This window comes from Dryobates pubescens, chromosome 3 (assembly GCF_014839835.1).
Source record: "Dryobates pubescens isolate bDryPub1 chromosome 3, bDryPub1.pri, whole genome shotgun sequence".
NCBI classification, from domain to species: domain Eukaryota; kingdom Metazoa; phylum Chordata; class Aves; order Piciformes; family Picidae; genus Dryobates; species Dryobates pubescens.
In genome coordinates this window covers 31,675,987-31,700,468 of record NC_071614.1, presented here as the reverse complement: position 1 = coordinate 31,700,468, position 24,482 = coordinate 31,675,987, and the positions used below count along the sequence as shown (strand labels likewise).

Sequence of the window (24,482 nt, the reverse complement as noted above, 5' to 3'; positions counted from 1 at the left end):
AAAATGGATGCAGAAGCTTTGTCATTGTTACAATGCCAGGGAAATGAACAAATTTGCCCCCTGGGTTGAAGCTAAAGGAACTAAATTCTTGGGCCCTGCCTAAAATCACATGGGTCTACTTGGCTCGTCTGATGTTGTTCCATAGTGATTCACGAGCACTTTTCTGCCTTGCTTTCTGCTCTGCTGTGTGATGCTTGGCAGCAAACTGCACAGTTAAAGCAGCAAGGAGAGCAAACTGGGGTCCTGGATGGAGACTTTTTTTTTGTTTTTTTTCACATCAATCTCCTGCCTCAGAGAACAGACAAAGTCTGGACAGAATCAGTTGTTGGAAAATAAAGTCAGAGTGCGTGGTGTGATTCCCTTCCTAACATGCATCATTCCTCTTAGTGACAACAGGCTGTGCCTTGCATACTGCTTTGCAAATACTGATTAAGGCCAACAATACTTCTCTGGACTATAGCCTGTTCTTTGCACCTGCAAGAGGTGAGCTATGGAAAGTTGACTTCAGGCCATGTTTAATAAAAGCCTTACCATGTCACAAAAATGAACCTGTAGACATCCAGCCCAGCAGCGTGACCCAGAGCACCTAAGTGTTCAAGCATCTCACACAGTGAAAGCAAGAGCAGTGAATTTCTGAGGAGTGACTCAGAACCTGTAAGTGTACATGTACAGTCCAGGGAGACAGGGTGTCTGTGCAGGGCAATTAGGTGTTCCCACATGCTGAGTGAGAAACTGCTGAGAGCAAGCCAGCTGGAAATGCCAAGCCCAGGGATATACCTGAACTGGCACCTACCTCCTGGCTTAGTGGTCTCAGAAGCTCGGCAAGTGTAGGGTCCTGCACCTGGGGAGAAATAACTCCATGAAACAGTAGACGTAAGGGGTTGACCTGCTGGATAGCAGCTCTTCAGAGAAGGACCTGGGAGTCCTGGTGGTCAGCAAGTTGTCAGCAGTGTGTTCTTGTGGTAAAGGAGGCCAAGAATATCTTGGGAGTGCATTAAAATGAGTGTAGCCAGTAGGTCAAGGGAGTTTCTCCTGCCCCTTTACTCTGCCCTGGTGAGGGCAGAGTATTGTGTCGAGTTCTGGGCTCTTCAGTTCAAGAGAGACAGGGAACTACTGAAGAGAGATCAGCAGAGGGCTATATCTCTTATGAGGGGAAGTGTCAAGACGATGGGACTAGACTATTCAATGGTGCCCAGCAATAGGACAAGGGACAATGAGCACAGGAAGTTCCATCTGAACATGAGGAAAACCTTTACTTTGAGGGTGACAGAGAACTGGAACAGGCTGCCAAGTGAGGTTGTGGAGTCTTCTTCTCTGAAGATAGTCAAAACCCACCTGCACATAATCCTCTGCAACATAATCTAGGTGAACCTACTTTAGCAATGGGGTTGGACTAGATGATATCCAGAGGTCCCTTCCGACCTCTATTATTCTCTGGTTCTGTGTGAAGTATCAGTTGGAAGTTTTCATTAACAAAGCATGAGATGTTCATCACCTGACACAGCATCCATCTGAAGGAAAGATGATGCACATCCATGCAGGAAGGCACAAGCAGAAGGCGAAAGCTGACTTGACTACTGTCATGGTACCCATGGAATACTCCTTTCTCTCTGGGAAGGTTTTCTGCTGCTCCTTTTGCTGTCACAATGTGCAATTTCTATTTTAAAGCAGTTTGTCAGGAAGTGTTAGTATGCCTGGCAGGTTTGCCAAGTTTGGGCTTCTTACTTCAAGTAAGCAAACAAAAAGGAGGGAATTCCCAATTTTGTGTGGTTTTGCTTTTTAAATAATAACACTCAATAGTGAAAGCTATCTAGGCTCTGGCTGACCAAGTCTCTTACTCAGAGCTTACATAGAGGCCAACAGCTGCAGGTTTGGGACAGAGAAGAGAGGTTTTGGACATAAAACTCAGAAGGAGATGGGGAACCTCCGTACAGGCTTGGTGCTGTTCAAGTCTTCTCAGCTGGCTGAAGATCATCCTTCTCATTTCTGAACTGCAGTAGAGAAAACACTTACAGACTTCTTCAAGGGAGAAAAGGAAGCAAGGAGGACTGTCACCAGCAGTTGATTGATCCCTGCTTCCAGCTCCTGCTTGTGGAAGAGAAATAATGGATCTTCTCTGCACTTTGAACAGATCTTTACCCCTTTGTTTCTGTGCACACCTGGTACCTTGCACCTCACACTGCTCTGACATTCATGGCATTGCTCTCAGGAGAGCTTTTTCTATTTGATCTGTAATCACCTCCAAATCTGCTAAATATATTAATCTGATTGTAACCATTGTATCAAGTGGAGGAGAAGAAATAAGAAATCTGACCTTACAATCTGCCAACTATTCCAAAACCCAGAGCATTGCGGATAGTAAATAGAGAGAAACAGCAAAACAGGAGTCAGAGGAATTTGAACCTTTCATGGTCACTGACATATTAAATCAGCATTGCAGTTTAACACAGCCAAATGTAGCGTAAAGTAATATGTCTGAAGGAAAGGACTGAACTTAAAAGCACATATTTAAATATGACATTCATGCACTACACTAGCCAGGAAAAGGAGGCTGATTTCATTAAAGAAAAATAAATCTCTGAAGATTATACAGTCTGTGTATGCATTAATTAAGGGGGGGGGGGGGGGAGGGAGGGGAGAAACAAACAAACAAACAAACCAACAAACAAACCCACAACAATCTAGTGGAATTTAGGCTATGTCAGAGAGAAATCACAGTGACTAGCAAAATAAAAGGAGCACAAGATGTGTAATGAAATTAAGTTCTGCTGTGAAACTCCAGAGAGTATCTTACAGGTAGTGTGTCAGGTACCAGTGAGGATGAGATACCAGCTTCAGGTGTTATGTCTATCCCTAGTACAGAGGCAAACTCAGATTTAATTATCAAGCTCTCTGTGTGTATTTCAGGAAGTGCCTGCATGCTAAAATTACGGCAACTTCAGATGTTTTCAGCTTTTTGTTGCAGCAATGCCCCTAGAAACAACCCCCACTTCAAAGACAGCCAGAGAGGGGAGAGTAGGGAGCAGTGCTCCTTCTATCGCCAGTGGTCATTGGAGGAGGAGGAAGACACTGCAGTCACAGAGGAAATAAGAGAGACAAATCTGCATGTTTTCATAACCAAAGAAAGCCTATGAGAACACTCTCCAAACTGCAGGCACAAAGATGTATTTGCTCCAGTGACAACCAGCTGCTGCTGGTGTGGAAGGGGACAAACTGCTCTGTGCTCTTCAGGGTAGGAGAAAACTAACTCTGGCCAAGGACAACAGAGGAAAACTAGCTGGTTTTAGCAACACCACCACGGTTCTACAACAGTGCAAATGGCCTGGGTTGCATTCAGGGAAACTTATTCCTAGTAACTGCTTGGGACTTGCATCAGGATGACTAGGTCCTAGCAGCTTGAGCAGCTTGATTCTCAACAGTTTCTCTGTGGAAATAGGTATTTCAGGGTGACCATCTCAATGCTGATCTTCCTCAGAGGCCAAGTTTATTCTCAGCAGGGAAAGAAAATCTTTCCCAGTTACCAGATTAAGCTGATCAAGAACTAACAAGAACTGGAGAAGCAACAGGAGTAGCCTTCTCCACTCTGGCTCCAGAGAAAAATCTGGCTTTTATTACAAAATTACAGCCTCAAGCTTCCTCCCACAGGATAGACCAAGGAGGCCCAGACTTGTACGAATTAACCAAAAATAACACTTCCAGTGAGGGAGAGGATAACTGAAGGGATTGCTGATGTGATATAGAGGCCTCTCACCTCCTTCTTACCAGTTCAACTCCAGAAAAGGTCAGAAGTAAGAGGGAAAAGCTTCTGGCTATGTGTTTGGACAGCAGCAAGGATATCATCTGGTTGATTCTGGTCATCTCCACTACACATTTTCATTCCTATAGCAACGTTCTATAAACAAAGCAGGAATCAGTAGCTCCCTGGAGCAAGGAGGCAAAGTCAGTCCTCAGGTAGTGGTACTGCATTAGAAGAAGAAAAACAAAAGATTCGTGCAGGCGAGCTGAAGACTCACTAGAGCAAGTAAGTGTGTATCAGCATTTAAATATCACAAGAACTGGAGCTACACAAGAGCAAAGCAGATGAACACAGTGTCTGATTCAGCCTAGGGAGACAGAAAGAACCCACAACTGTTGGTGGTCCAAAGCTTCCCCAAACATTGTTGCTATTCTACTGATGAACCCCATTAGAAATGCAGATGGCAGGCAACACACTGCTGGGCAGCAGCAGAGCATCCTCGGAGCAACCTCGAGCAGGACAGGAACCACCACACCAAGCTCAGGCACCAAAGCAGGGAAAAGTAGCTCAGAGAAATGAACCACCAGAGCCATGAGAAGCCACTAGTGATGAGAGATCTCTTCTAGAGATCTCAGTGACTGCCACAGACTTACAGAGCAGCAAAAGATGTGTCTCAGGAACTAGATGTAGCACAGACCCACTGTTCCAGAGCAAGACTTGTTTACCCTGCCCTTGTGCACCACAGAAAAAGGGGGAAGGGAAGCACATGCTCATTCCACCTTCTTGCAGTCTTCACAACCTGTGGCCTCTTACAATACTGGTTCCCCCACTGCAGTGAAGTGGCCGCAGAGAGGCTTTACTCAAACTAGTACTTTGGTGAGGTAATTTAAGACAACAGGATTAAATTGAAACAGACAATTTATGTTGTGCAACAGGAAATATTTCCAGACAGTAAAGTCTGTTGGGCTCCAGAGCCCTTTCCCAAGGTAAGCAGCAGAACAGGAATCTCCATCCCTTGACTCATCTGTCAAGGCTACATGAGCACTGGAAGTGTAGTGTGGAGAGCATGCTTGCATAAGGAGAGAGATGGGACAGAGACCCTGGGCTTTGCTTTTACAGCAGTTCTATGTAAAAGCAAGGACCCAGCATTTGCTTGCCTATATAATAAGGTTCACTAAGAACTAAAAAAAAAAAAAAAAAAAAAAAAAGCTGAGACTTAGAGGAGCAAGAAAACCTAAAAGCCAGAAAGCTCTTGTTGGCACTCAAGACCCTTCACTTCCCATCATGATCTCACCCTATGTGGTTTTCTTTTGACTTCCTTTTTTGTTCACAAGTCACAGAAAAAGCAGATAAGAAGGGACTGATTCTTATCTGCCTTCAACTGCTGTAAATGAGGAATAACTTCCCTGAGTTCAGTGGAGTAATGTCAATTTAAAATTAAGTGGGTTTACATCTAGATCTGAAATAATTAAGGATAAAAAATATGTTAATCTCCTACTATAGCACCCTGTGACAGTTTAGGTTAAACCATCACACACCCACTGGCAAAATTTTAGGAAAGATGGAACTGGGCTCCCCAAAACTGCATCTGAGACAAAGGCTCATCTCTCAACACTTACATATAGGGATGAATTTCTAAAGGGCTTTAAGCACCCAAAAGAAGCACATGAAGTGGTTAGCCCAGTCACTTTGCATGGGCAATGCTTCAACTCACCTCAGAGATGAGCTGCTTGTCAGACCCCTGCAATAATGTCAGTCTGTCACTGCATCTCCCTGATATGAGTCAATAAATACAGAATACAGTTCCAGGCAAACACTGTTTCTTCAGCTCTTTAGAGGTGCTGGGAGTGACTCCTGCTACAGCTTCTCTCCTGCCTGTGTTAGATGAGCTCATTAGCCTCTCGGCTACATCTCTACTAGCAAACTAAACTGTGCCAGAGCCCATTCTTTAGTCCTGAAGCCAACTGGCACAGCCTGATGCCTACACATTACTAAACTCTCTCAGGCTCTGACAGAAGGTGCCTTTCTGGAGTGTCCTGGCCCATCTGAAGTCCCAGCAATAAACAAGAGTTGTCTCAGACCAATCTGTGTGTATCACCAGTGCAGTGACACAAGACCAGCTCACCAATACAGGTGTAAGTGAGCTGTGAGGAATGCTGAAAGTGAAGAGTTTTTTTTGGAAAAAACTACTGTAAAGAGTAGCACAGTGCTCAGAGAGAGTCTGGGAGATGGAAAGAGCCAAGAAAGCATTTCCTACTCAGTTTTTTTAAAAAGGTGCCTTTCATATAGAAACTATGAAACAAGCTTTGAGATTTTGCCTAGAAACTGATTCCAGGCAAAACTGTCAACGATGTCTCCTGGGTCCCCCCTTGCTAATGGGAGCAAGACAAGGGATGCCAAGGCTGGGCAGGGAGCTTGAACTCTCCCCAGCAATTGGAGGTGTTGCACCTCAGCTGCAGGCTGAGGCAAAGTACTGATGTGCTCACGGTGTGTCCAAAGCCCCCTTCCTATGTTCCCCATCCTGTACTGTCTTCACTTCATTCCTGTCCTGGGGATGAGGGGCCAGGGAAGACTACTGCAAAACTAAGATAAACCAAGGGCGATGTGAGGGAGAAATATGAATCAAGCAATGACTTGGAGGTAAACAAACTGTACACAAAGCCTTAGGAGCATTTTTTCCCAGGGCTAACTCCAAGGCTTCCCCTACACACACGCACTTCTAATTAGCTGGTAAACACTGTACATATAATTGACCTTTCTAAACGTTGCTGAGTAGCTGGAGGTGTTGGGAACTAATCCTGCCTGTGAAGACGCTGGGATTGCGCAGCACTGACTCTATCTGCCAGTGTATAATGCTCTGCTAGCACTTTTTTTCCCCTCACTTACTGACACGTTGAAATTTACTGCCCTGTGTCAGTGAGTTCAAGAAAGGCTTTTAACTCTGAAAGCTCCGGGAACCGGCTCCAGCACATGCCTCAGGATTTCTCTGTCAGTTTGCTACGCCTTGTTTGCCCAAGAAACAGTCAAGACTGAACGAGTCAGGAATGACAGAAATAGTACATGAAGTCACAGTTGCTCCACTTTAAAGAACAAACATTTGTGTCATTTTCCTACCAAATAAATAAATATATGTATGTTTTAATGAGCAAATAAGGAAATGTCATTGGAAAGGCATTACAGGCAGGTTTTTACAGATGCCAGCTTATTTGTGCTCACTCCTCCAAGCAAGTGAAAGACAAATTTCCACAAGAATCAGTATTTTCTGGTCAGAAAAGTAATCACTGGAACTGTACACACACACAAACCCCTTGTATATTACCACAAGCAAGCCCTAGGAAAAAACTGCAAACTCTAAACTGAACCTGGAAGACAAGCACGTTAAGTGAAAATGCTGAGCACCCCCTGCGCTCTCGCTCACCTCCCTTCACTGCCTTTCCAGCTCCTGTACAGCTCCGTGCTTTCTCTCTCCCCCCCTTAAATAGCTCTTTTTTCCATCAGTCACACCAAGCCAACAGCGTCTACACAACGGCATCAATGCCAGCCCTCACCGATGCTGACCTCTCCTACGGAGTGAAACCTATGCCAGGCTCCCACACAACACTCCCTCGCCGCAGTCCTTCCCCTGTGCCTTCTGCACGCTCAGAACCGCACGGCAGCCTCTCGTCGACCCATCACCCAAACACGCAGCACCAGAATCTTACAGCCAACTCACTCTTGACCACCTGCCTGCACTTCGGCGGCGAAGTTTGCAAGAGGGAAGGACGTTTTTGCTCTCACCGCCTCAGGTTCGCTGCAGCCTGGGAAGTCCAGCCGAGCTGCTCGGAAAGTTGTTTTACAGTTCAGTTCTTCAGCGTCACCAGCAGACGTGGGGATAGCAAGAGCAGGAATGCGGCGTGACAGGCAAGAGCGTGGGCTATGCCCCTGCTCTCTTACATCCTCCCCAAAAGCAACCAGTTGGGCGGGCGGACGCCTTGTGCGTCTGCGGGAGGCGAGCGGAGCGGAGCAGATCGGAGCGGAGCGCGGGAGCGAGTGTCGAGGAGGGCAGCAACAGGAAATGACACAGAAACTTCAGCAGGCTCCAATCCAAACTTGGCCCCTGACATGAAAGAAAGGGGAGGCAATTTTGGAGGGGGGGTGGGAGAAGAGAAGAGAAAATTTTTTCCCCCTCATTAACTACTCTAATAATCTGCTGACTGGGGGGAAAAAATAAAAACAAACATCACTGTGACAAGTTTTATTAAAGCAAGGAATGAACGGCGGGGGGAGGGAAGGAGGGGATTCCCGTCAGAGTTTATTTATCTGAGCAGAAGCAGTGTGATGTTAGACACAGAGAGCAATGAGAGCAAAACGTCATTTTAAGCAGCTTTCTGGCTTTTCTAAACTCGTAGAATGCTCCAACTTGTGCCCGAGGGCAGCAGGCAGGAAGCAACGACCCCCTTGCACCCCGTGGGTCAGCTGCTGCCTACGAGAGCCTGGCTCGTTCTGTCTGGGGTTGCAGGCAATCGCTCCGAAACAGCACTGCCGGCAGCTTCCAGTGCCTGGGGACATGGAGAAGATGGGCCAGGGCTGCTGGGGTCCTGTGCTCAGCCTGGTGCAGAGCACACAGCTCCACACACCTCAGGGACAAGGCAGGCAACAGCCCAGGCACCAGTGAGGCATGACAATGGCAAGACCCACAGAAGTAGAAAAAAATCACACTGGGTGTGTGGTCAAATCTTTGCCTTGATGGATGCAAGATAGTGCCTTAATTCTCAAAGGACAAAGATGGATGGATATCTTCCAGCAAGGCAAATCCTCTGAGTGTGGTGGCAGTTTCAAAGCATCCTTTAGTCCAAACACCTGGTATGCATGAGTCCTGGATGGCAGCCCGGACCTAGCTAGACTTTAGGCTCTCTAGAAATCCCACCATGGCACTAGGCAGTGCCATAAACCCTTTCGCAGGAGCCCAGAGGACCTTCTAAGGGGCCCTTTTGCCTTCCCAGTTTGGCATTCACACCAACACTGTAAGATGTCCATACCACATATGCATCACCTGTGTCCACACAGGTAACCTATCCACACAAGAATTTACTGTAAACTGAGGAGCAGGACAAAGGGAAACGTTTCATTTGGAAGTAGGCAAGTCACCCATCATCCTGCTCAAAGATGTCCCACTGGATAAAGCACTCTCTGGGGACAATTGGAAACCAGGTCTAATCTCGGATTCAATTAATTCCTGGAAGAAAAACATAAACATAGCTATTCTGGTCACAAATTTGATCTTTCTCATGCTAAAGATGGTCATGCTGAGACCTCTTCAATCCCCAGTCAGTTTGATAGGAATATAATATTCCTATCAAAACAGGAATATTAAAATATTCCTATTTAATAGGAATATCTTACGGTCAGGTGAGATCACTCACTGAAGCTGTAGAGAGGTGTCCCAAACTAGCAACAAAATGGCCATGAATTAGAGCATGTCTTTCAAGCAGACATCCCACCCTGAATCAGAGGGTTTCAGTGAAGGACAATCTACCTCAGATAGGTTATTTCAGTGGCTATAACTCTGCCAAGAAGAAAGGCTGCTCTTTTTTAGCATCACTCTTCACCCTTAACCCTGGATATAATCACACAGAATCACCGAATCACCAAGGTTGGAAGAGACCTCAAAGATCATTGAGTCCAATCTGTCACCACAGACCTCATGACTAAACCATGGCACCAAGTGCCACGTCCAATCCCCTCTTCAACACCTCCAGGGATGGCGACTCCACCACCTCCCTGGGGAGCCCATTGCAATGGCTAACGACTCTCTCGGTGAATAACTTTCTCCTCACCTCGAGTCTAAACCTCCCCTGGTGCAGCTTGAGACTGTGTCCTCTTGTTCTGGTGCTGGTTGCCTGGGAGAAGAGACCAACCCTCTCCTGGCTACATATATCCATTTCAGGAAGCAGGGACAGAGAAGAGCTGTGGCCCACCAAGATACAGCCCAACCTCAGTTTAGCATCAACACAACAGGAATAATTGAAGCTCAGGCATAGCTGAGGTTCCTTCAGAATTTTGGTTGAATGCACCCAGGCTATGCAGCTCCAAGTGGAAACTGGATCCTGCTGTTCTCTCACTAGGTAAGCTCGACCTTACAAAACCACAGGCAAGTTATCTCATAACCTTGTCCTATACAAATAAAATTAGCTGAGTTTTTTCAGTCTCTTCATGGTAAGGTGGACTTTATAGACAGACCACAAACTCTGCCTGTCACTCTTTCAAGATAAATTTCCATTCCATTAAAGTCCATTTTGAAGTGTGCTTACCACAACTGGATATGGCACTACAGTAATGATCTCACCTATCCTGTAAATTTTTAACACACTTAGACTGGTATCCAGTTTCTCCATCAGAAGCATCTCTGTCTTTGCTGTGCTTTTGTGAATGTGGTAGCATGTTAACAAGCTGAATTAGGGGTTTATTGTTATAGTATCACTTTACTCCAAACTTCAACCTTAAATACAAAACACTTTAAGTTTTGGCATTTATACAGCATTCAGCACATGCTTTGATCCAAATAAGGGCTTTGACCTTGCTAACCTTTGGGTTATTTTTTTTCTCTCTTATGAATGACTTAAGCACAATCTTAGGGTGTTGGTTGTCACTCCCTTAACAAGAGGTTATTTTCAATTAATCAGCGAAATATAAACAGATCTTATATTGAGTTCAAATAAGCTCAGAATAGTTATGCCCTTGAAACAGATGTTTAAGGCTGTGTTTCAGATCAGAGCTGGTGTACTGTCCAGCAGAGGGTTTGCTCTGTGCTCCACCACAGAAAAACACAACTATCGGCTCCAAACCCTGACATGCTCCCAGTGCAGCCCATTGAAGTCAGTGAACGAAGCAGCCCCTGGTGTAGATTAGGGTATCCTGGCCAAAATCAGATCTGCAAGGTCTTTATAGATTAGAGAAAACAGCGGAAGGGAAGTAGATTGCACCATACCGTTTCAAAGTATGGTTAGGTGTGTATCAAACCCAGCTGTTTCCCTTTGGTTCCCCATGATGAGGTAAAGTAGCAAAAACAAAAGATCAAGAGACTGTAAGAGCTTATTCATGCACCTTGTCATGAACTAAACAGGGTCAGGGCTGATCTTTGGCCCTGGGGCCACCAGGCACAGTCCAGCCATACACACATTGGAGGCTAAATGCCTTTAAGCTTGAAAAGAGAACAGCCCTGCCAGACATCTTGTTGGGAACAAGCTCTGGCCAAAGCTAATGTTCAAGCCAGAGAGCTGCCACTGGACTGGGATAAACAGGGACCATGATAAAATTTAACAACATGGATAAAAGTTTTCCCTGCCACTATTTAATTAACTTAGCCAATTAATTAAAGTATAGGTAGTCTCAGAATGACAAGTTACCTGAAAGACTCACAAGACTTTTTCTTCATCCCAAAGCTTGGATAAATACAAGCTTGCCCGTGTGAGTCTTAAACTTTTCTACACAGCTTTAACATCCTTATTTCTTGCACTTTGGACACTGATTTTTGTCCACAAGCAGTCCAAGGCAAGAAGCACATCTACCCCCAGAGCTTTATGCTTGCAGTTCAAAGCACAAACACAGCTTCTTAAATCCACAAGGTGGGAAGTATCTCCACTTAGCTGTAAAACTGAACAAATGCCTTTGCAGTCTCTCTGTAGTTTGAGAGACTGGCACTTGTGGAGGATAATTTGTCTTATCCCAACATAGTTTAAGACAGATGAGATGAATCACCTCCAGAGCTGCCCCTCCTGCCCCAGGGATTATGGAGGGAGCTTAGCTAATTCTTTCAGTCCCTATACCTAATTTTTCAGTGTCTAACATGGGGCCCAAAAGGAAGAGTTGTGTTTGCTTGGCATAACAGAGCACAGATTATTTCATATCTATAAAATAAGTATTATAATAGTGTCATCATGCCTTTTGATGCCAGAAACAAGTAATCTTGAGTAGCCTCTGAATGAGGTAGGCACTGATTAGGCTATTAAGTTTCATGCAGTTGCTGCTAGAGCCTGATAAACTGTGTGGCACCAAAGTGTATCTTCTCAGCAGGGAATGCACTCTGAATTACAAGTTGTCAAGAGAGGAGAAAAGCCACTATGTCTTTCATTAGCTTATTATCCTGAGAGTAATACATGAGTTTTCAATGTGAATTAGTCTAAGGTAGCTTCCTGTACTCATTTTTGTTGTATATTTGTGTATATAATTAAATAGCTCTTTGTTGTTAGGTGCCATTGTCTAAAAAATCTTACTTGATAGAATCAGTCAGGTTTTTTGAAAGTTTATTCTAATAAACTAAGCTCACTGACATATAGCACCTGCAGCAACACCTGGAAAAGGTGTGAGCAACCCATTTTAGAGCAGAATCATAGAATTGTTTTGGTTGGAAAAGAGGTTTCAGAGTTCAGCCATTATCTAACTTTATCAAGTCCAGTGCTAAACCATGTCCCTTAGCACCACATCTCTGCATCTGTTAAACACCTCCAGGAATGGAGATTCAACCGCCTTCCTGAGAGCTTATTCCAGTGTTTGAGTATCCTTCTAGTCAAGAAGTAGGTATTTTGCAATTAGCTTCCTTGACATTTTTACCTAAAAGTAGCAGCAGGGGAAAAGCATTTCTCAGAAGGACAGGTTTTACCTATTTGTGAAGATCTGCAGCATGCAATTCCTTTCTGATAGTAATTAACCTGCAAGGTGTTTAGGTCTCCAAGATTTAGCTGTCCTATCAAAGCAACTAATGAGATTCTAGAAAGAAATAACACACTTTTGAATTTAGGTGCTATATACAGGAAATGAGTTTGGTTTAATTGTTTGTTTTTATTTGTCTTACCTTTTTGGATGTTGGGTTTGTTTATTTGTTTGTTTTCAATTGAGAACTGTCAAGACCTCAGTCTGAACGCAAATGGCATCATAGTTCACACCAGAAACCAGTGGGCCCTATATATTAATGACTCATACTACCCTGGAGAGGGCTAGAAGAGGGGCACCAGGTGTTTTTTTAATTCTAGTGGTAGATCTAAACCCACAACACTAACCATGTGCCAAAAGGTTGTTTTTATTAGGCTATACTCTCACTTTGTTTTATCATCCAGGCAAAACTACTTCTATTTGAAAGGCTATCTTAAACCACTTACAGCAGCAGGATTAAGGTCCAGTGAATCCAAACAGAAAGGACAGTTTTTTACATAAAGGGTTTTTTTGTCAAATACCTTTCATTTCATGCTAGAATGTCTGATCCCAGAGGCAAAATTATCATGCCACAGAGATGAAGGCTTTTCTGGATTTTGCTATTTCATAGAGATCACCACAGTTTTTATACATTAACATTAGATTACCTGCTATTTTTATTTAAAATATTCTTGTAACTTTCCAGGCATGGCTGCCCCTTTCCATATTATTTTTGCTATTTATGAAGCCAGCTACACAGACCTCACAGGCAAATGACCTTTAAAAATTAATGAAGGTCTGTAACATTTACATCCTATGTATTTTACAGCAGGAGAAAAACTGGTCTCAGCTCTGCCCTCTCCCTGCTCCCCACTCCCCAAACAAATATTTATTTCTCTCGAGTCCATCCCTCTCCAGAAAAATCTGACCTACAAATGGCTTGCTTATAACTCAGCAGACTAGTTTAGTCCACAGATGGATTTATCATTAACCACATAAGCACATGTTGTCCATTCTGTCCAACCTAATGAATGTGCTATAAATAAAATATCTCTAAAAGCAGGTTTCACCATACTTATCCAAGCTGTTGCTGTAAGTCCTTGTGACTCCCAAGCCCACTTATGTTAGAAACATTAATCACTTGATTATAATTCAAAGCATCAGCTCTCTAAGGCTGAAACTCTCTAGCACTTGACTTTGGCAAGACCTCTAACCTCAACTTATCACTTTAAGGTGTACTCCACAGTTTCTTCTCCGGTCTGTCACTAATGTAGAGAAGATGTGGGAAGTCACTTTTGCAAGATATTTTTAACCTAGGAGTGTCTCATTACGAGGAGAACTTAGTATGAAGACTCTAAACAAAGACCTTTCCCACTTTACATAGTGTAGCAATCTGAAAATAGCAGAGGTGTATCTCACCACAGTTCATGTCATTTAAAACCACAGCAACATAAAGAAAATTCTTTTATGACACTGTGAGTGTAGTTCCTTGTATGTAAATCCTCCAAAGTTTTTATATGATCATGAAATTATCTGTAGAGCTTTGTATTGTTCATCTTGAATGAAGGAACCTGAATAAGCTGTCTATTTATTCTAGTTTGCCTGCTCATTCATTAAGAGCGTACATGGATAGTTCGGGTTGTTTCATACTTATTTCAGTCAGAACCATAGAGATTGTGTTCAATCTTGACCAAAGTTTTTAGAAGTTCAGAGAAACAAAAGATTAATTGTAGGAAATTATTTTTAAACATCATATGCTTTAGTCTGGAAATAGATAAAACTCCCAGAAGGACAGCCACAGCTAACAAGAGCGTGACAGGAAATGATCACACATTCTCAGTTCTTCTGATGGATGTTCTTCCAGGTTTATTAATCAGAAGTTTGTGATGTCAGTAAATCACTGAAGCATGATAACAAATGAAGGTGAGTTTGGACATAAAATAATCCACGGTGAGAGATTACAATAAGGAAGGAAAAGGAAAGGGACTCCAATACAGTTCTATAAACTGCACCCTCAGCTTGTGAGGACTTGTAGATAATTCCTTTTCCACATTATCTGTGAGATTAAGAATGCTTCTCAATGTATAACTGCTGGGAAGCCTCTGTAGCACCTTCTCCAGTTACTCCAGGAGACTTACATTGCATCAATTGCTTTATTTTTCCAGCAATTATTATTTAATTTGCAAAGAGAACCTTAAAAGTACCTTTTAAGCTTTTTTGAAGGAAGTAGGGTCCGGTGGCATTAAAGGAAAATCCAGGCAAAACACCAATGGTTTTGACCTTCCAAGGTTTGTTGGATTCTGCTTTGAGATTTGAGCAAGTTTTCTAGCATAGCTTTATCCTGTCTGAATTATCCCACATCACAGAGGTCTCTCCACTTCTAATTAGCCTATGTACAGAGCTGTTGGTTTCTATAGTCAGCACAGCCCACCCAGCTATCAGTCTATATGTATTGCAGTTTGTGGTTTCCAAGGAAAGCATTTCACAGAGCAATTCAGAAATGCATGAATGCATTTGAGATGCATCAATGATGCATCAGTTCCATTGCATGCCTTCTACTAGCCCTGGCCAGCTGAAGCAAACCAAAGCCATGCTTGTATACCATAAACTGAAAATGGAAGATTATTAAAATGAGGCAGTTTGTCAATAAAACAAAATTTGCCTTGAGCAATGAAAGCCAAAGGCATACCAGACATCTATGAGAGAAAGGACAGAAGTACACTGGACACCTTTGAGGATGCTTTCAAATTAAATACAAATTTGGGTGTTTCCATGTAGGTTTTAATTGATTTTGCCACAACACAGAGGGATCTCCAGGCTGGTACCCTACCAAGCTGGCAATGCTGCCTCATGCTGCAGGACAGCACTTGGTAAATAAATGGTAGCAAGCACTGTAGCTTGGTCCACAGGAAGTGAAGCTACTCAAGGGACATTGCTCCTTGAACTGATAAGCCCTACTAACAGAGCAGATGAGCTTGGGTGCACTGTGGGTATTGTCTTACTTGGTGTGGAGCCAGCCTTCAGCTGAGATACACCACTTCTATCCTGAGATCACTTAATTCTTAAAATACAAAGAACCGAGTGCTTGCAATCAGAATAGGAACAACCTTAAATTACATCTTCATGCTACAAAGCCTCTACTCTTGAAATATGGAGGCAGGTCAGAGAAATAAAAGGCTATCCAGACCATCTTCCCATTGCTCTTGAATGAAGTATGGTATAGATATCTAGCTCTGTATTTAGGCCTGGAAGCACATCTGGAAGTGTCTATCTTTGCATACATGAGATTTGTGCTATAGTAATGAAATCATGACCTGTACAAATATCCTAGAGAATTAAGAAAGTTCCTGGCCTGAAACTAAATATTATTGTTTATTATATTATACCAACTGACTCCTTAAAAGCTGCTGACACCAGATCCATGAAGTGCCAGCTGCAGAGCCTAGGATTGCCATAGCAATGTTCCTGTGACGTCACCTGTTTAAAAATCCATTCCTGAGCAAAGATTCTTCAGCCATATGGATGGTCTGCATTTTGGCACAACAACAAAAAACACACATCAGCCCAGAGTCACCTCACTGCAATACTCAGCCAGTATCCCTTACCTGCAGGTGAGGATGAATTGAAATATTAAAAAAAAAAAAAGAGTCATCTTTGGCAACACACTGGAAGACAAAAGAATAAACACAGCACTTCTCAGCAAGCTCACCTGACACGGTAGGCATGGATAAAGCACTGCTGCCTTCCAGCACCAGCGTTGTGATGATCATAAAGAAAACTCCTTCTTCCTAGCATGGCATTTGCTGAACTGAATATCAGGAAAGACCTTTGAAATTGGAGGGGGAGCTACCTCTGGTCACAGGAATAGCCACATCTCCAGCAGCAGTACTGCTGCTAGGAAGCATTACATAAATGAGTTCTTGTCAGGTCACAATCTGAGGATGATCAGAAGCAGAAACATGCCAGTAGGCATTATTTTTTCACAGCACAGCCAAAAGTGGACAATTTTTTAAAAACAGTAAAACACCACTGTGTTTTACTATCTATTTCTATGTATCCTATTTACTGTGTATTTTACTATCTATTAATAGCAGCATAGCTTTGCAGACAGTTTGTACCACTGACACCAATACCATCTTTGCCACACTAAGTGGGTGAAAGTGAGATAAATTTTCAACAGTTGTTTCAATTAAGGCACAAAACTCACTGGGAGAACCTCTCTGGAAACCTGCATGTTCTTGAGGCCAAAGATCTGTTTCTAAATCTCAGTAGCTACTTATACACAGGCATGCCCACATGCTAGAGAAGAAAACAGGACATCAAGGATCCTGTTGATAAAAATTAGAAAGGTAATAATGCACAAAAGAGCCACAAAAGCCTTCATCTCTCTTGCATAGCATTAGTGATGCTTTCTCAATTTTAACAGTGATTAAAGAGGAGAAACAGTGTAGACTTTGTGACTCAAGGGGCTGAGCAGAGTGTTTGCTCTGTCAGGAACTCATGGGGAAGAATCAGGGATTCCCAAACTGGGCTGTATACCAAACACAAAAATGGAAACTGCTTGTGCTTCTGGAAATAATCAGGAAAAGTGTATTATAGCACCAAAAAGAGCTCCACAAATAAGACATTTTGGGAACGGCTGCTCTTAAGGATTTCAGTTAGGTGCTTCTGTCACATCTTGTTAAGTGTTAATTGAATTCAATATCTCAGGGTTGCATTTCTGCCCTTTGGAAGGTGATGAATTTGTGAAAGAGGTTTACCATATAAGCAATCTGTCAGAAGAGCCAGGACAAATAAACCCTATATGACTTCCCTGAAGCTTGTGAATTCTGCCCCAACTTGTCATCAAATGGCAAATCCCTCTTAGTAACTGCAGCATGCATCAAAACTAGTCGTTGCAAAGAATCTTCCTCATGCTCTATGAGGAACAGCATGTATCAGTCTACAACACAGCTCTTTGGGGCTTTTAGCCATTAACCGTTGGCCCATTTGTATACCACAGAATTCAGCCTTGCCAGCATGTTCTGGACTCTGAGCTGATTTCTGAACCAAATATCCCCTCTTCCTGACTTATGCCATGCTAGCATTTCAACCTGAAATCCTCAGTGCCTCAGAGAAAGAATCTTTCCAACATACCATAGTGCAGCTGACAATGAATGGAGATTCTAAGCTCCTATACACTGATGGTTTGGGGTAATGTCTTTTGGATTGGGCTGGCTAGATGAATACAACTATGGGACAGATACACACAGGGAGACATCATGATATAAAAAACTCAGTCAGCTGAGAACATCACTGAACATTAAAATCTCCCTTCCACATTTTAGTTCAGCTTCCTGAGGAACTCTGAAGTTAATTCTGTGCCCTGATCTTCATCTTTGTCATCTGGACCCAAAGCATGCCTAAGACGTAATAAAGGTCCAGAAGAAGACAGAGGCTGCAGATACTAAGAAATGGGGAATATTTCAGGTGAAGAATAGAGAGTGAGCGAGGAATTGGAGACATTCATTCTGGAGAAAGACATGAGAAGATATACCTCTTTAATTAAAAATAATAATAATTTTTAAAAAGGGCAGAGAGGTTTCTTAATCAGAGACTCTAAGTACTTATAGAGAAAACAAGAATTAGCTGATGAGATCTCTTCAGTCTTAAAAGTTCTAGCAATGTCCAATGGCTGGAAGTTAAATCTAGGTCTTCAGAATGAAAATAAATCTAGCTTCTTTGATAATTTTGCAAGGGTTGTAGAATACTTACAGCCACTGGAAATCTTCAGCTTTTTTAAAGTTTCTTTCCTGATCAAACACCAATTCATAGAATACATAGAATACATAGAATAAACCAGGTTGGAAGAGACCTTCAAGATCATCGCGTCCAACCCATCAACCAATCCAACACCACCTAAACAACTAACCCATGGCACCAAGCACCCCATCAAGTCTCCTCCTGAAAACCTCCAGTGATGGCGACTCCACCACCTCCCCAGGCAGCCCATTCCAATGGGCAATCACTCTTTCTGTATAGAACTTCTTCCTAACATCTAGCCTGAACCTCCCCTGGTGCAGCCTGAGACTGTGTCCTCTTGTCCTGGTACTGGCTGCCTGGCAGAAGAATTCGCTGAAGGCTGTCTTATGGTCTCTTGGTCTGAGTAAATAATCCATTAAGTTACAGAGTCTATTTTACTACCTAAGAAATGTAATCTCTGGGAAAAGCTTCATAGGATTCTGCTTTGTTTTTAGCGCTCTACTAATGGTCCAAAAAGAGTAACTGATTCCCTTGTTTTCTGTTCTCATCAAAGGACAATTAAAATAATGATCTTTAATCAGTAATAGATAATAATACCTTTTCTAATACTTGTAAGGAATGATCAGATAATTAATTAAGCAATTTATTCTTTGTTCTTAGTCATTCCTCCCACCCGAGTCCCAAACTAATGTTCACTTAAGCACAGGAATATGTGATTTTTCCTTCAGCCAAGCACTGGAGAAGGAGAAGAAGGAAATACAGCATTTGTGACCTTCAGACACACCCAGACTAGAAGACTTTACAGAGAAAAGAGACATTCTTGCAGGGGCTGAAATAAATGTGCTCTAGTCATTAGTCTTCTCTTTCTCTCTCTGTACTCACCTGATTTCTGGCTATGGATTGTGTGTTTTGTCACTCATGCTTTAATTTTCCTCCTAATCCCAATCCTGTTATTCAGTGTCCAAGCACTGTGCATGTTTCCTTAAGACTACAAAGAAGCAACCCCATTGTGTAAGTGAAACCCATTATAACATTCTCTGCCCCAGGATGTTCACAGTACAGAATATAATCCAGCCTTGCCAGACTGGTGGCCTACAAACTAAATCCAGCACTGACAATCTGACCATTTTTCTTCCCAAGATTTGCAGGGGACTTGCGTGCTGATGTAGCACTCCTTGCACAGCAATACCTAATGGATTAATAACTTCCAACTGGGCCATGCAAGTAGTGATGGTCACTGCCAACAAATGCATTTCTGAATGACAGAAAAATTACTTGCATTTCCTGTAACTCTCCCTGCCCCTCTGTGTAGATATGCAAAGGGGTTACTCATCCAGCTCCTTTTGCCCAGATGTGTGCAGAAAGGCAAAGTGCAGTGCCCTATCCCTTTTTCCAGGTAGCACCATGCCCTTGTCTCCAGAGCAGGACTGCTGAACACCCGTGATCAAAGTCAAGAGGTGACAGATGACTCAGGGGACAGAATCTCCATTCTGAAGCTAGTCCACAAAGAACAGTTTTTAAAGTGCAGTTTTCACTAAATAAATATCAGGCCTCTGGAAACAAGTTGGAGAACAGTAAATTTAATAGGGAAAGAGAGACCCTACAACTCACTATTGTTTTAACAGCCCTCTGCCTGAAATGTTTAATAATATCAAGATACTTGTTAGAATTACAGTACATGCTCGAATACCAGTACAAGGAAACAACACATTTATGGGGTCAGTCAGGAAGCTCTGGTATGAGGACTTCAGTGAGGACAAAGATGGGCAAACTTTAGAGAACTGAGAAAGGCTGAATTATAGTGGAAACCAAGACAACTTGGTTTGCTCTAAATGGCTCATGAACCTAGATTTCAAAGTGAAGCATCTGCATTCACTGTGGCCCCTAGTATGAGCTTTTTTGCAGCATATTCTGTGATTCTGATTCATCCAAAATTTGCCAGATCAAAAGTTGTTGGTATTAGTGCTCTGGAAAGCATGCTCTCTCCCAAGATGAGCACTATCCCAGCACTGAGCTCACATCATAGCCAACCCTCTGTCCAAATCATTAATAAGGATCTTGAGCAAAAACAGTTCAATATTGTTCCCTGCTCCTCTGAGGTATCTGCCACCAAGTGTTGGCATTTACTCATCACTATGTGTTTCTGGCCCCTCCAGCTTATTTTCAGTCTGTTTTATAATCTGCATCTTCAGTCAATCTAAATTAATTTTTCAGCTCAGCCTTCATGAAACAATGCATTAATTGCCTCTTATTTACACAGACTAAATGACTACATTCTTTTCATCTACTTGGTCTGCAGTTGGATCAAAGATTAAATAGCGAATTTGGTTCTTAAAAATTCTGAGTGTGTCATCCATGTCCATCCATGGTAAAGTTAACTTGTGTAGAGTGTCTGCACACTTCCTGCATGTCATAAAGGAACTAATTAATACTAAATTAATAATTAAAGCATGCTTTGAGTCACACAGAAAACTCAGTAAACTCTTCTTCACCAGAGATTTAACTTGCTTTAACTGCTTACAGATTTACTTAGTTTAGTATTTTCGCCATTGTTCCATTACAACAAAATTCAACCCTTTCAATTTCCATCATTCACATTGTTTCAGCAACTGTCTTACGGGTTAGCTAATATACACAGCACATAAAATTCTTCTTCTTTCCTTATTTAAACTGTCTCACATGAGGTGGAAGCCAAAGTTGTTGGATAGTTACTAGCTCTTTTAATGACTGCTATTTATTCATAAAGATCAATACAATACATTTCCCCTTGTCCTATTGTTTGATTCTTCCGTTTTTCAGAGATAACTGTACGTGAGCCAGCTCCTTGACTAATTGCAATAAAAACATAGCAGGCATATCTGGCTTCCCAAGCTTTATTTCTGAGATTTTCCTGTTTCACATACCTCTGGAACTCATCTCACAGAAGTGGTATTCTGCCCCATTCCCAAGGTATTCAGCTAATGTTAGTGTCGGATGATAGCACAGAGATTCAGTAAATCCAGCAGTACTGACTTCAAGTTCTCATTCTGTGGGACTTCCTAATGCTGTTAGACAGTTTGAAGTCTAAAATGGGATGGAAGGAGACAAGGCGAGGTAAATATGTCACTTTCACTCACAGCTCTGTCTGTGGATGTTTCCCAACTTGGTAAAAGTCAGATAACCACAGGGACAGCGGTAAGGTGTATTTGCATGTGAAAAAACAGTGTCTAGAGCCAGTTCTTGCAGAGATCAGAACTCTTTTCTCCACCGTTTATAATGGGGTCACAAGAACAGTCAAGAACAGGACTCTGGATCAGCTAAATGTCTGAATCATCAACCAGCCCAAACATCTGAGAAGGAAAATGTCATAAATTGAAGAAATGTAAGCATCCTTTACAAGGGGCCCTACCCTTTTAAAGTAGACAGACTTCTCCAAAATATGATGGAGAGAACAGCTTGTTCCAGCTGTCTGGTGACTCAGATTGGCCAGGACACTTGTGGGACAGCAAAGTGGGGAGAAAATAAAGGCCAAATACTGCCTCAGTTCAGAAGTTGCAAAACTTTCAAGTAACTGAACACTAAGCTATTGAGTATCTCTGGCTCTCTACTATCTCACATCAGTCAACATACCTACTATGTACATATGAAAGTGAAGCACAAGCACAGAGATTATGGTAGACAAGCAGCAGCCTAATGGTCACAAGTGCATCTGAAATACTGATATCTGAAAATGTCATCACTTACTTGGATTCTGAAAAGAGAACTGGACATAACTGAAGATCAGCTTCAGGCTTGGGCTGTGGATCCTTAAAGAGGCTCTCAAAGAGACCCAGTTGTGGAGTCAAGCAGTGATTGTTTGATAAGATGAGACAAGCAAGACAAAAAAGATCAAAATGGACTAGATAAGTCTCTTGATATCAGCATCCTTGACTCCTTTGCTATCAGCATTGTGACGCTGAATTATTTGCCTCCGTTGTCTTGACTAAGACATACTGAAATGAGAAACAGCACATCTCAGGCAATTTGTTAAAATCCCTTTAAGTCTCTGAGTGATGTCAATGATCAGCGACTGAGGGTGGGGTGCAGCAAGGTGAATGGCACACTGAATGGCAGATGACAAACGTCCACTTTTGTAATGAACTTCTACCTGTGCATTTCCAAAGATTCTCAGTACACCTTATTACATCCTACTCTTTACCTTAATTACCTTCATCACTCCTCTATTTGTTTGGGGGTTTTTTAATGCAGAGCTGAAACAGAGGGAATAAATCACTTGCAATCCAGGTCTGCCCAAATCTCCAGCACTGATGCAGGCGGAGACCTCCATCTTACACACTTTCAGAACTGCAGACAAATCTTATGGATGCTTGGGCCTTAAGGATATGCTCTGCTGCTCCCTCCCCCATGACAGCCCCTATGTCACTAGACATTGCAAAACCTATTATGAGGAAGCAGAATAGTTAAGGGCATAAGTACTAGCGTCAGACCTTGTGAAGGTGCTTCAGTTTTGATGTACATGCTCTAGGAGCTGCCAAGTTTAAGGACACTCCAAAAGATTTCCACAGAAGTATTCACAGGGACAGCCTGTCTCTACGTATCTATGAATAATGCTCAAGTGTCAACACTTCCAGGCCAGGATCTTAAGATGCCCTCACCGGCTGTATGATTGCTAATGGCCATTATCCCCATTTCATATATGAGGAAAATCAGGCATAATAAATAATAAATCTTCTGCTGTAACTCACAGATCAGAGCTGGATATAAAAAAAATAAATTAAAAAAAGAAATCTTGGCTCAAGCATCATGTATTGTCTACAAAGTGACTGAAGCACTGCTCTCAGAGGTTTTTCTTTCACACCCTCTGTCAGCCTCACTTTGCCCTGATTTCTAATAATTTCTTTCCTTACTATTATAATTTCCTTTCCTATACTTTTCCCCACTGTCCCTGTCCCAGCAATGGTCCCTTCTTTCCAGTTCTGCAGTTTTGCCTCGGGCCTTTGGCTAAGTTTCATTGCACCATTGCATCTCACTAGGACTGGAGCTGTTTCTCAGGAGGGGAACACACAGCTGTTGGTGGCTGGAAAGTAGCCAGTGAACTCCCTGTTCCCCCAGCTATGCTGCAGGAGAATGCTGAGTGACGGTATCAACAGAGAGAGCAGTAAGAGTCATTGGCTGCCTGTTCAATATCCTGGATCAGCCCCTAGTCACTGGAAAAGGGATCTGAAGGAGAAAGGTTGCTCCCCATGGCCTCACCCAAATCATATTTCATCCGTCATGAAGGAGGTGTTGACAGAAGGGGCTGTGTGTCACCACAGATGAGAGATTCTTGGCTTGTAAGGATGTGCCTCCACCAGTGATCTCCACTTCAGCATGAGGGTAGAAAACTATCCAAGGGTCCTGCTCATCCACAGCCAGAGATGGCACAGTATTTAAGTCTGCTCATTTAAAGGACTGCTCATTTAGAGGAGCAGAGAGAGGGATGGGCAGGATAGCCAGCTCCCTTGTGTTATGTGGAAGGAATGAGGATGAGGAACAATTTTATTTATGGCACTGCTGCTCTGATTTGAGCACACAGGGGTTTGAAAGAACAGTTTTCGTGTTAGTTTATTTTTTAACTCAGAAGCAAGGCTTGAACCGACCGCTTGTGAGCATATAACTGACCTGCTCCTTGGGTCTGTTAATACATGATGTCCTGCTCCAGTGCATCTCTTTCAGGATATAGTTAATTAGCTAAACCTAATTACACACAATTTGCTCTCAAGATGCACAGTGGCAAAATAATGGGACTAGTATGGTATGCAGCCACAGGAAAACAGGTTTGAGCAAAGCAGAGGTACCCTCCAACCCTGCCTTCGCAAGCAGTGTGTCTCCAAGTGATAAACTGCAATGTTATCAAATGTCATGACAGAAAGCACAAATAAATAAAACATGAGGGTGCCTCTTAAAAATAAATGTTGTTCAATGATCATTTTCCCAGGAGAATGAAGTTTCCAGTGTGCTAGCTCTCTCTGCGTGTGGTATCACATACTGCATGGTCTGTTCCCTATAAGCTCTCAACATATGCTATGAATCTGCATCAGCAGTACAAGTCTTCTAAATCAGATGCTTATGCCTTCTTCTGATCTTTTGCAGTCACACATATATACATCAGGTTTTTGCCACAGGCTATCTATCATTTCTCCCTTTCCAGCATCTGAAATGCATGACCCACAGTTTGGTTTTATGTTTTGTATGTTTTACTGCAGTTTCCACATAATTGCACAGGAAACTAATTCCCACCTTATGAAGTCAAGCACAAATGTGTAACTCTGGACACAGGCTGCAGTTCTAATCCTTGTCTTTCAGAAGTGTCATAGCT

At 42.7% G+C, this 24,482-nt stretch overlaps 1 protein-coding gene across 3 annotated transcripts in view; it reads right to left on the bottom strand.

The window, feature by feature from the left end:
* Positions 1-24,482, bottom strand: part of EVA1A (eva-1 homolog A, regulator of programmed cell death) — a 206,305-nt gene that overhangs the window by 57,726 nt on the left and 124,097 nt on the right. The window contains exon 1 of one of the 3 annotated variants that reach the window (XM_054179915.1): positions 7,514-7,714. The exons of the other annotated variants lie outside the window; for them this stretch is intronic. The gene's annotated coding sequence lies outside the window, so the exon portion shown is untranslated. Of the gene's footprint in view, positions 1-7,513; positions 7,715-24,482 lie in introns of those variants that run through there. 3 annotated transcript variants of the gene reach the window in all.